The sequence below is a fragment of the Peromyscus leucopus genome, chromosome 3 (genome assembly GCF_004664715.2).
Source record: "Peromyscus leucopus breed LL Stock chromosome 3, UCI_PerLeu_2.1, whole genome shotgun sequence".
Classification (NCBI taxonomy): Eukaryota; Metazoa; Chordata; class Mammalia; order Rodentia; family Cricetidae; genus Peromyscus; species Peromyscus leucopus.
This window is the reverse complement of record NC_051065.1, coordinates 75910406-75923005: the sequence shown is the minus strand read 5'-3', so window position 1 is coordinate 75923005 and position 12600 is coordinate 75910406. Positions and strand designations below refer to the sequence as shown.

The window sequence follows — 12600 nt, the reverse complement described above, 5'->3', positions numbered from 1 at the left end:
GTCAGGTTTATCACAGAGGTGCAATAACAATGGTTATTTATAGGCAGCCCTATATAAACTGTATTTAGGTACTGGAAAAGCAACATTCTAAGCTCTCCACATCACTGATGTTCTATTCAGTTAGTAAGCCTTCACAGACAGATTCTTTCTAGGAGTTCTTATTCACAGCTCCCACTGCTGACCAAGCATCACACTTCGTACACACAGGAAGCCACATACTATTTATTCCCATGAACCTAGGATTCTAATTCCTAGGTCTGATGTAGATGAATAGAGGGCAGGACAAAGCCTCCAGCAGAGAAGAATAGCTGGGAAAACCATTAAGAAAGAAACTCCTAGATCAAATCAAATTATTAGCCATCATGATCTGGATCAGACTCCTTTTGTCCTCCAAATCTGATAATATTTGCATGTGACATATAAGATTATTATACTTGAAATTAAAATGTTAAAGCTGGATTTGTTTCTACCTGTATTTACTGTTATGTTTATTCTATGGACTACCTCACTTACATTTGGGGTATTTAAACAAATTCTCTCTCTCTCTCTCTCTCTCTCTCTCTCTCTCTCTCTCTCTCTCTCTGGATTTTTGTTGGTTTGAGCCTGTAGTTTAACTTCATGTGGTTAGATATAACTCTAGCAAAGATTTATCTTCAATATTTATTTATTTAAAAAAGATTTATTTATTTATTATGCATACCATGTTCTGTCTGCATGTACACCTGCAGGCCAGAAGAGGGCACCAGATCTCATTACAGATGGTTGTGAGCCACCATGTGGTTGCTGGAAATTGAACTCAGGACCCCTGGAAGAGCAGCCAGTGCTCTTAACCACTGAGCCATCTCTCCAGCCCTATCTTCAATATTTAAATTACCATAGCTCTTCTATGTGATTACTAACTTGATCTGATGTGTTTATTGATACTATTTAGTTTGCAAAAATATATGGAAAGCTATGTTACAGAAAAGGTTAGAAAACAATATACTATCTTTTTATACTTTCTTTTATATGCCAAATATTAATAGTGATAGAAACAAGAAATCAGACATGCTAGGAATCAGAATTTTATACTCCTCATAGGTATAACCAAACATCACCTTTTTTTTAAGTGGTTAGTGATGCAATGAAACTCTAGAAGGATTCGTAGTATTGCTCATTTCCTTTTTCTTGACAAACTGCAAGTGCTGTTTGATCTATTCTTTAAAAATCCTGGCTCATTATACTACAGACACCTTAGATGCTAATTTAATAAAGAAACATCAGTATTTGTGGTTAAAACATCATAAATGTTGTAATTAGAGATTGATGTCTTTTATATAATTTGATGAGAGGAGTTAATGCAAATCTTTGAGTATCTCTAGATACAGTAAACAGAATTAAAGTTTGTTAAACATCTGAGCATATTATAGAGCCTTTTACAATGTTTAATTTGTTGTATATTCATAGTGATAAAAGTTGGTCTGGCCCAGTACACACACACACACACACACACACACACACACACACACACACACACATTAAATAGAAACAAATTTCTTTTCTTTAGCTGTAAGAATTTGAATTTAAAATACAGGTATCACAAATGAAGTTTCCTTTGGAAGATTTAAAGTAAGCTTTTGTCAATTTAAAAACTAGTTATTCTTGTCATGTCCTAAGGAAATTTAAAATTTGAGCCTGTGACTATAATTTAAAAAAAAAAAGAGGTTAGTAGCCAGTCTTATTATAACTGTTACCAAGCCTAAACTAATAATGTATCAGAACTCAATTTACTAAAGTTATACCTTGAACTTTGAAGTCAACATTATATGTCTAATTATATGTCTAATCTTGTATCATTTTCGCATACCTTGAATCACTTCCTAAGACAACAGTTGTGGTAATATATTTGTAACCTAAGAAATAAAGCTTGCCTGAAGATCAGAGGACAGAGCCAACCACAGAGTTAGCCACAGAGGTCAGGCAGTGGTGGCACACATCTTTAATCCTCACACTCAGGAGGCAGAGGCAGAGATCAGTCTGGATTTCTGTGAGTTCAAGGCCACAACAGGCTACATGAGATTAATCCAGTCTAAAAGAGAAATAGAGCCAGGCAGTGGTGACACACAGCTTTAATCCCAGAACTAGTACGGTTGAAACAGGAAGTGGTATGGCTAGGCAGAGAAAGGACTATAAGGTGGGAGGAGAGAGGAAGTCTGGCTCTTTCAGGCTGAGGAGTTGTTGAGGTAAGAGGTGGTGGCTGTGGCTTGCTCTGGTCTTTCAGCTTTCACCCTGAAATCTGGCTCTGGGTTTTTATTAAGACCAATTAGGCTTCGTGCAACAAACAGCATGGGTGCTGGAGTTTGCTTTACATTGAAACCTGTTTTTTGATTTTTTTTTTTCTTTCTCAGCATGTAGCCTGTAAGCAAGGTAAACCTGTCTGAGTTTGCCTTTCTCAATGGGAGACCTAGTGCAGGCAAAGCAAGGCTTGATTTTTATGTATGAAACCAAGTTAGACCGGTAGGTAATTGAGCCTCTCCCACAAAACGACAAAACATTTTTTTTTTTATTTAAGAGACTTAAGTACTTTAAACATCTTATGCTTTTTTTAAAAAAAATTTGTATCATCAAGTAAGATGTCTATCTTTTATACCCAAACTTATTGTAAAGCCAAAATGTTTTTTTAAGGTGAAAACAGACATTTTAGCTCTTGATTTTCAAGAGTGGAGAGTAGAGAAAGCCAAGATGTAAGTGATTTTCGGGACCACTTGCTTGTGAAGTGGCGGAAGTTGTTATTATCTGTGAGAATTTGGAAACTGAGTGTGCCATTTTAGCTCTGAATGGACTGACCTGGCAGTTTAGCCTCATGAGAGGGGCTGGCTGAGGTCCTCTTGGTGCTACTAAACTGTCTGACATGGCTAATGCCCTCCGTCAAGGCCATCACAGAGATCTGAGGAGGGTACATTTGACCATATAGATCAAGTGGCCTCTGTACCAACTAAAATGACAGAGACTTACCCACTACTGGACAGCTAGCCTGGGATCCTCCATGGTAATCTTAATGGCTTTGCTGGGGGGCAGAGGTCATCAGTCTTTGGCTGCCACACAGGGCAGTGTTAAGTCTTCCAGCTGGTACCCCAGGCAGCAACATCAGCCTTTGTCCTTCAGACCCAGAAGATCTGAGAGATTTTCCTGTGGAGGAGGAACTTGGGAAACCGGCCTTACCTTGGCAAGGAAGAGTTGGGCAGTCAACCCAATAGTCTCCAGAGTTATTCCAGGGCCCTAGCAGTGGGCAGGGCATGGGGCCGTTTTTTGCTCAGTGATCAGTATTCCCACACATGAAGCAAGTCTAAGCTGAGTCTTCTGTGGAGGTAGCCGCAGGGCTCCCAGAAGCTGGTATTTTTGTCTGTCAGGGGAAAAGTTTTCATTAAATACCTTTACACGCCATATTCAGCAGATGTCTCTGAAGGGTTTGAGGGCCACATCTAATCTAAATATACCTGGTTTTAAACAAAATTTACTTGTTTTTAGTTACTTGCTTCGGGTTAAACTTGACAGCATATATAGAAGGCTAAAGCTTGTCCCTGTAAATGAATTCCATTTGTACATAGCATGACTACAAGCATAGTCCGGAGCATGTTAAAGAATTTGATTATTATAAGCAGATCATTAACTTGTCTGTCTTGATTATCTTTAACAGTTTACAAGTTAATAAGATTGTGACGTTACAATTTTATCCTTGTTAAGTTTGAGCCTTAAATAGTTTAAATTGAAGAAAGTTTAGCATCAAAATAAAAGTTTAAACCATAAATACAGTCAACAGAGAGACTGGGAACCTTATTTTCTAGATCCTTACAGAATATCACAGTTTCAAATGAATATTCTTTAGTATCAAAATAAAGCCTTACAATATAAGTACAGTCCACAGAGAGACTGAGAACCTTATTTTCCTGATTCTTTCATGGTGTGCCTATACAGAATACCACAGTTTCTTGTATAACTCAGTTTATCCAAATAGTTAAAGCTTAACAAAGTAAGGCAAAGAAGCTAGACATACATCTTTCAATCACTTTTTGTTAGCTTGAATAGACTTGGGAATTCACAAACATTATTTATCAAACACATGGTGTTCCTTATTCATTTTTTTAGAAGCCTGGTGTTGAACACAGTTAACAAAGGCATGCATAGTTAGACATGCATCTCTAAGTTTTTGTTAGCCTGAGTAGACCTGTACAACATAGGAATTTATAAAGCTTGTTTATCAAATATTTGTTGTTAGTAACTTTTATTTTTATGAACAAGAACTGAATCCAAGTTATACACATAGTATGCTGCAGCAATTCTATCTTTTAAAACAAGAATTGAATCCAAGTTACATACTAGTGTTATGGGGGAGTCCATCAGAGACAACCACTCAGACAAAGTTTATAATAGTTTATAGCCATTTGAAAGTCTTTATTACAGCCACTGGGACTACACTCAGGTATTGGGGAACCCAAGGATAATATGGAATGTACAGAGCACAGGGTTTTGAAGGGAAAAAACGAACAAACAAACAAAAAAAACATGTTCTAGCATCCCCCTTGGCAGCTGAAGTGGGCAGGACTTGGTGCAAGTAGGCACTTTAACATAAACTATGATAAGCTAGCTGGGGCATCTTGCCCTTGAGTTCCTAGAATAGGGTTGGATAATTTTTCCAAGGGGTTTCTCATCAAGGAGATCAAATTTTAGTCCAGCCTAAAACTGGTCTCAGGAAGAACACAGGATAGAGCAACCTCTGCACTGCCTTGTCCTGTCATGATAACATGCTGTAGCAAATCAAGGTGGGCTATGTATAGATATTTTAATGGTCAACCCCTTTTGTTACAAGCTTTAAATTAACTTTTTGTTTTAAATTTTATGTATCTTTTAACCATAACCAATAAACTTACAAATTCCGAGACACAGAAAGTTTAAACAATGGTCTTAGTAGATTTTTCAGGAACAGAGAGCAAAAGAAGTTTAGAGATTTTCAAGAGTGGAAAGTAGAGAAAGGCAAGTAAGTGACGTAAGTGATTTGGGGGACCACTTGCTTGTGCGGTGGCAGAAGTTGTTATTATCTGTGAGAATGAGTGTACCGTTGTTTTGGCCATTGAGACTGATTGTCCAGTTTACACCGAGGCCAAGCTGTTTGCAGGAAGACAGTGGGGCTTTAATGGAATCTCTGAGTCCAAGGAGGGAAAGAGATCAAAAGGCAGGTGAAGAGTCAGTGAGTCTACTAAGCGCCAGTGGTTAGTCTAGGCTCCAGTAGGTGAGTGAGCGATCCACAGCAAGCTACAGGAGTGGGCTGAGAGACAGGTGGGGAGGGTTCCTGGAGCAGAGCAAGGGGAGATGGGAGAGATTCTTTTTCTTTACTAAGAATATTTTAATTCATTTTTACATACCAATCACAGATCCCCTTCTCTTCTCTCCTCTCACCTCCCCCTCAGCCTCTCCCTCAACCCACTTCCTCATTCCCTCCTCTGAAAAGGTAAGGCCTCTCATGGGGAGTCAGCAGAGCCTGGTACATTCAGTTGAGGCAGGTCCAAGCCCCTCCCCCTGCACCAAGCCTGGACAAGGTGTCCCACCATAGGTAGTGGGCTCCAAAAAGCCACCTCATGCACCAGGGATGGATCCTGATCTTACTGCCAGGGGGCCCTTTAAACAGATCAAGCTACACAACTGTCACATTAATGCAGAGGGCCTAGTCCAGTCCCATGGAGGCTCCACAGCTGTTGATCTAAAGTTCATGAGTTCCCACTAGCTTGGTTCGGTTGTCTCTGTAGGTTTCCCCATCATGATCTTGATGCCCCTTGCTGATAGAATCCCTCTTTCCTCTCTTTGACTAGACTCCTGGATCTCAGCCTGGTGCTTGGCTGTGGATCTCTGCATCTGCTTTCATCAGTTACTAGATGAAGGCTCTCTGATGACAGTTACAGCATTCACAATTCTGAATACCAGGGTAGGCCAGCTCAGGCACCCTCTCCACTATTGCTAGTAGTCTAAAATGGGACCATCCTTGTGGATTCTGAGAGGGAAAAATCAGTAACCATCTTGAGGGAAGCTTCCCCTCTCCCCTCCTCCAAAGGTATTTGCTGACCAGCAGTTTTAGAAGTGACCAGAAGTTGAACTTATAAGGCTGGGACAATAAATCTATGTATCCTGGACTTGGCAAAACAAGATATGGGGAGTAATGGGCTCAACTGACCAGAAGTTGAACTCAGAGGAGAGCAGGACTGGAACAATAAATCTGAAGGTATATATCCTGGGTTCAAAAACAAAACAAACAAACAAACAAAAAAAAAAACAGGACATAGGGAGCAAAAATTTCCTGGGAACTCTCCTAGCACCACGTGTCTCCATATCCTCCTGATGTCTTTCTCTATCAAGGTGACACAGGAGAGATTTATGGAGAAGGGTCACAAATAAGAACTCTGCCAGAGGAGGAGTTCCAGTAGAGGAGAGGGAGAAGTGCCTTAGCAGAGAGAGGCCCTGAATCACAGCGGAGAAGTGTACAGGAGATTCCAGCCTGCCAAGGAGAGACAGAGCCTTTCTAAGGGATAGGTATCCAGGAGGGCATGGCAGGCTCCAGGAGCCAGAGGGACTAAGAGGACACTTACCCAGTAGGTGAGGAGAGAGGAGTGGTTAGAGCAGGTGGAGAAGTGGCTGGAGAGATGAACTCTGGAATCCGGAGTGAAATACAGCGGGTGGGGGAAACCAGCCGAAGCAAATGACTCAGACATTACAAGGGTCAAATCAGCCCCTTGGAAGGGGAGGGGGCCATCTGTGCCCCTCCCAGGTCTTCAGCACCATATGTATGCTGAGGACAGGAAACTACCAAACTGACCACTCCGTTAGGGGAAAGGTTCTTACTGTGGGTAAGAGAGAAAATATCCAGAGGCATCTGGAAGAGACCGGAACAGAGGGAAAAAGCAGCACACTGGGCGTGGCTAGGGATAGGGAAGCAGGAATGGCAGAGACCAGCAAGAGTGGGGATAGTAGACAGTAGCCTGTTATGTGGAGGATGAGTAAACAGCTGGGGGAGGGAAGCCTGTGAGCTGGAACAGTCCTGAGGGTTTAGGGCAGGGGGGTAGGTCAGAAGGGTTAGGACACTGAAATGTATGATGAGTACTTGTGAATAGGGACTATCGGAGCCTGGAGCCAGCCTGGGCTTTGATACGCAACCACAGTGTGTGTCAATAGAGAACCATATGTCCCTTCTGCCTGAGGGACATGCAAGGGAAAGGACTTCTTTTGGCAGACAAAAACCATTTCACAAATTCCTGAGTAATGCTGGCTTTTATCTAACTGCCAGAAGTCCTTCTATAATCTGGCTCGAGCTGGGCCACAACTGTCATTTCAAGACACGTGTTCTGCCTTTTGGAGTTTGGGGGATTGGAGTTTCCTTTGGATCTGACAATTCTTAAAATCCAAATTATGCTGAATAATGAGAATATATATTTTTTATAGAGACAATAACAAAATGAGCCATTTAGACACTGCTATGCCTGTATGACGAGTCCCCCCCCCCCCAACAACAAGACCACAAAGGAGCCTACTTCTGATGCAAAAACAAAAGGTTTCTTTATTGAAGCCAAGCCCAGGCAGGGACTTCATCTGACACTCCCTTACAGAGAGTGAAGGAGGAAACCCTGAGCACTTATTACAAGGGGTTTATATAGGAAAAAGTTTACAAGCAGTAGGTTACATATCTTAGTGTTTTAGGATTGGACGAGGGAGCTAGGGGTGAGGTAGTTCTTTGAAGTTATTGGCTGAACTATAAGCGTGAAATTACTAATGGCTGATAGGATGCAGGGCATCTATAGAGACATAAATTTTTACTCCCTATATTCTGTTTTGCTGAGCCCAGAATATATATACATTCAGATTTATTGTTCCAGTTCAGTCACTGGTCAGGTCTGGGTTCATCTACAAGGCAGCAGATACCTCAAGATGGGGGCCAACTCTCAAGAGGGCTACTAATTTTTCCCCTTCAACACTAAAACTAGACTCATGTAAGATGGGAATTCTGGGTAAGCAAACAATCATAGCAAATAAGATGATTATAAAAGGACATAATTTCATTAAATTTGTCATTTCATTAAAACCAAGATTAGCATTACTTAATCTCTTAAGAATATATTGGGTGCTTTGTTCTCTCAGATCCAATTCCCCATTCTTATCCCCAGCTCTATAACACAATACCAGTGGTATCCTTCCTTGACTCCCTGCTCCCATCTCCTGTAGATCCTACAGATCTTCCTCTTCTAACCTTCCTCACACCACTCATTGCTTTTTCCAAGACCCCACCCCAGAAGGCACTCCATACTAACCCAAGGGCCTTTCTTCCCAGGGCAACAAGTAGGCTGAAGCTGGACCCATACCACTCCTACTGATCCTGAGATCCAAGCCCCCTGTCTCATCCCCATCTCTGTAGCAGGAACCAAGATGCAGTCTCCCTTTTCTTTCTGACCCCATCCTCGATCACAAAGATCTCCCCTCATCTTCCTTCCCTCAACTCAGCCCATTGGCCCAGCCTCCAACATCAGCAAGCGTTACCTGTGAATACACCAGCTCTGCAGACCAGGAAACAGGCAACAGCAGCTATCACACTCTACCAAAATTCAGAGGGGAAATGGAAATCAAGGAACAAAACACTCACCCAACAAAGGCAAATGCATAAATCAGCACCTAGACCTATAGTGTAAGAACACAATCAATATCAGCCAGGGCAATATGTCTCCACAAGAGCCCAGCTAGCCTATTACAGCAGGCCCCAAATATTCTAACGTGGTTGAAGAACAAGAAAAAGATCTTAAAACCAACTAAATGAAGATGATAGAGGTCCTTAAAGAGGAAATTAATAACTCCCTTAAAGAAATCCAGGAAAACACAAACAGTATAAAGAAAGAAATAAAACTGGTTAAGACCCAAATTTGGCAATAGAGTCAATAAAGAAAACCCAGGAATTCAAACAGGAACTACAGAGGCAAACTTCACCAACAGAATACAAGAGATGTAAAAGAGAATCTCAGGATTTAAAGATACGATAGATTTAAAGATAGAAGAAATAGATATATGAGTCAACAAAAGTGTTAAATCTAAAAATAAAATCCCTGACACAAAGCATCCAGAAAATCTGGACACTGTGAAAGGACTACACCTAAGAATAAGAGGTATAAAGGAAGGAGAAGATACCCAGCTCAAAGGCCCAGAAAACGTTTTCAACAAAATCATAGAAGAAAATTTTTCTAACCTAAAGAAGGAGATGGCTATAAAAGTACAAGAAGGATACAGATCACCAAATAGATTGGGCCAGAAAAGAAAGTCCCCTGGCCACATAATAATCAATACACTGAACATACAGAACAAAGATAGAATATTAAAAGCTACAAGAGGAAAAGACCAAGTAACATATAAAGGCAAATCTATTAGAATTTCTTGATTTCTCAATGGAGACTATAAAAGCCAGAAGAACATGAACAGATGTCCTGCATACTCAAAGAGATCACAGATGCCAGTCCAGACCACTATACCAGCAAAACTTTCAGTCACTAAATAGAGAAAACTAGATATTCAATGATAAAGTCCAATTTAAACAATATGTATCAATAAAGTCAGCCCTACAGAAGGTGCTAGAAGGAAAATTTCAAACTAAGTAGGTTAACTGCAACTGTGAAAACACAGGGAATAAATGTCCCCAGACCAGCAAATGGAAACAGACACACCCACATACACAAAACAAACATGTTAATTAATGGAGTCGAAATGAAGAACCAAAAATAAGTCCGCACACTTATAGATACATGATTTTTGATAAAGAAGCCAGAATACATACTAGAAAAAAGATAGCATCTTCTACAAATGGTGCTGGTCAAACTGGATGATTGTATGTAGAAGAATGTAAGTAGATCCCTACCTATCACCCTGCACAAAATTCAAGACCAAATGGATCAAAGACCTCAACATAAAACCAGTTACACTGAACCTGTTAGAAGAGAAAGTTGGGAATAGCCTTGAAAATATTGGCATAGGACAAGACCTTCTGAACAGAACACCATTAATGCAGTCACTAAGATCCATAATTAATAAATGGGACCTCATGAAACTGAAAAGCTTTGTAAGGCAAAGGACACCATAATTTGGACAAAGAGGCAGTCTACAAAACGGGAAAAGATTTTTACCAGCTTCACATCAGATAGAGGGCTAATTTAGAAAACATGTATAGAACCCAAGAAACTTGATATCAAAAATGCTAGATAACTCAATTAAAAGATGGGGTTCAGATCTAAACAGAGAATTCTCAATAGAGGAAACAAGTGGCTAAGAAACACTTAAAGAAATGTTCAACATCCTTTGTCACCAGGAAAATGCAAATCAAAGCTACTTTGAGATTCCATCTTATACCTGTCAGAATGGCTAAGATCAAAACACTCATCTATTGCTGGCTGGAGTGCAAATTTGTACAATCACTATGGAAATCAATATGGTCATACCTCAGAAAGGTAGGAATCAATTTACCTCAAGACCTAGTTGTATCACTCTTAGGCATATACCCAAACGACACTCCATCCTACCACAGGGGCACTTGCTCAACCATGTTCATTGCTGTTCTATTCATAATAGCCAGAAATTGAAAGCAACCTAGATGTCCCTCAACAGAAAAATGGATAAAGAAAATGTGCTACATTTACACAATGGAATATCACTCCACTGTTAAAAAGTGACATTATGACATTTTCAGGCAAATGGACAGAATTAAAAAAAAATCATCCTGAGTGAAGTAATCCAGACCTAAAAAGATAAATATGGTATGTGTTCACTTATATCTAGACATTAGCCACTAAATAATGATAACCAAGCTACAATCTGTAGACCCAGAGAGGTTAGGCATAGAGGAAGGAACTGGGGCTGGAGAGCACATGGATCTCCCTGGGATGGGGAAATAGAATAGATTTTGTGGGTAGGCTGGAGGGGGGATGAGAATGGGAGGATCCGGTGGGAAGGGGGAGAGAAGATGAGATTTAGTGAGGGAATGAAGGGAGGAGAACTAGAATTGAAGAGCATTTGAGGGACAGTACAGAAACCCAGTTCAATGGAAACTTCCCAAAATACATGAAGGTGATCCCAATGAAGTCTCTAAATAATGAGGGAGATAGAACCCCAAATAGTTATCTCTTGTCTCCAAAGGAAGCTTCCAGCCCAGGATTGAGTTTCATCCAATTGAGTTGTTGGCTGAAAGGGTCCCTGTGCAATTCCCAAACAACCCAGGCTGTTGCCAAGACTATAGGTTGCTCTCCACAAACAGACAGTGGGACCCTCATTGCTGAAGACAACACCCACACAACTCATTGAACATAGAGAGGTCAAGCTGGAGCCTATATAGAACCTTCACCCCCATGTTCTAGTGTCTATGACATGGAAAGGTACTCTGCAGGCCACCAAAAGAGAAACATGAACACCAACCCAGCCACAAATCTGCCCTGCCTGAAAAATATGCTAGGGGGATGGTGGCACAAACTTTGTGGGAGCAACCAACTGATGTCTGACTTAAGGACTACTCATGAGATGGAACCTATACTTGAAACTGCTTAGGTGACCAAGAACCAGTATCTAGATAGCCCACAGGCCTAGGGTAAAACCAAATACTACTTGCTTTGAAAACACAAAAGTAAAAAGGTAACAATAAAATGACTCTTAATGATATTCTGCTATACTCTGAGATCAGTGCCTTATTCAGCAGTCATCAGAGAGGCTTCATCCTGCAGCAGATGGGAACAAATACAGAGACCCACAGCCAGGCATTATGCAGACAGACACAGAGAGAGAGAGTCGCCTTGGATCACACAGCTCTAAAGGAGGCATTTCCATTAAATTCCTCCCTTCAGAGCTCAGCAAATTGAACCCCGAAAAAGAGAAGACAGAAGGAATGGGGGAGACAGAGGGGATGGAGGACACCAGGAGAACAAGATCCTCTAAATCAGCTGAACAAAACCCATCTGAACTCACAGAGAGTGAAGCAGCAAGAACAAACAGAGCCTGCATGGTCTGCACCAGGTCCTCTGCATAAGTACTTTAGCTTGCAGTTTGGTATTTTCATGGGACTCCTGAATGTGTGAGTGAGGGCGTCTCTGATTCTGGTGCCTACTCTTGGGGCTCTTTTATTCTTCTATTGACTTAGCTTGTCCAATTTTGATACAAATGCTTCATTTCTCTGCAGCTGGACCCTGCCCTCAGCCTCTGCAATTGGACTCAGTTTTGCCTCTGAAGTTGGACTCAGTTGGACAACAGTTTCTTCCTTGCAGCTTAATTGGGGTCCATTATTGCATCCCAATAGGTTTTCCAGCTCTGACTTTCCAGGCCTCTTACCCCTTTAGCCCCTTGTACACACTCCATGATCTATATATTATACATATAGACAGATAGATTTACCTTGTGATGTTTAGTGTGGGATCTGAAAATTAATAATCAAGATTGGAATAAAAGAACCTCAGTCAGGGTTGACGAGAAAAGCAGAATCCCTGAGAATTGACTGCCACTGAAATTGCTATACCTTGTGAATTTAATGTCACTTAATAAACATGTCACAAACCTAGCAATTTGCCC

General features: G+C 40.9%; 1 protein-coding gene across 1 annotated transcript in view; it reads right to left on the bottom strand.

The window, feature by feature from the left end:
• The window catches only part of Ppm1k (protein phosphatase, Mg2+/Mn2+ dependent 1K), a 64149-nt gene extending 57263 nt beyond the window's left edge, over positions 1-6886 (bottom strand). Inside the window, exons 1-2 of the mRNA XM_037203781.1 lie at positions 6615-6886; positions 3202-3382 (exon numbers count right to left, since the gene is read on the bottom strand). The gene's annotated coding sequence lies outside the window, so the exon portion shown is untranslated. The remainder of the gene's footprint in view (positions 1-3201; positions 3383-6614) is intronic.
• Between the last annotated feature and the right edge of the window lie 5714 nt (positions 6887-12600).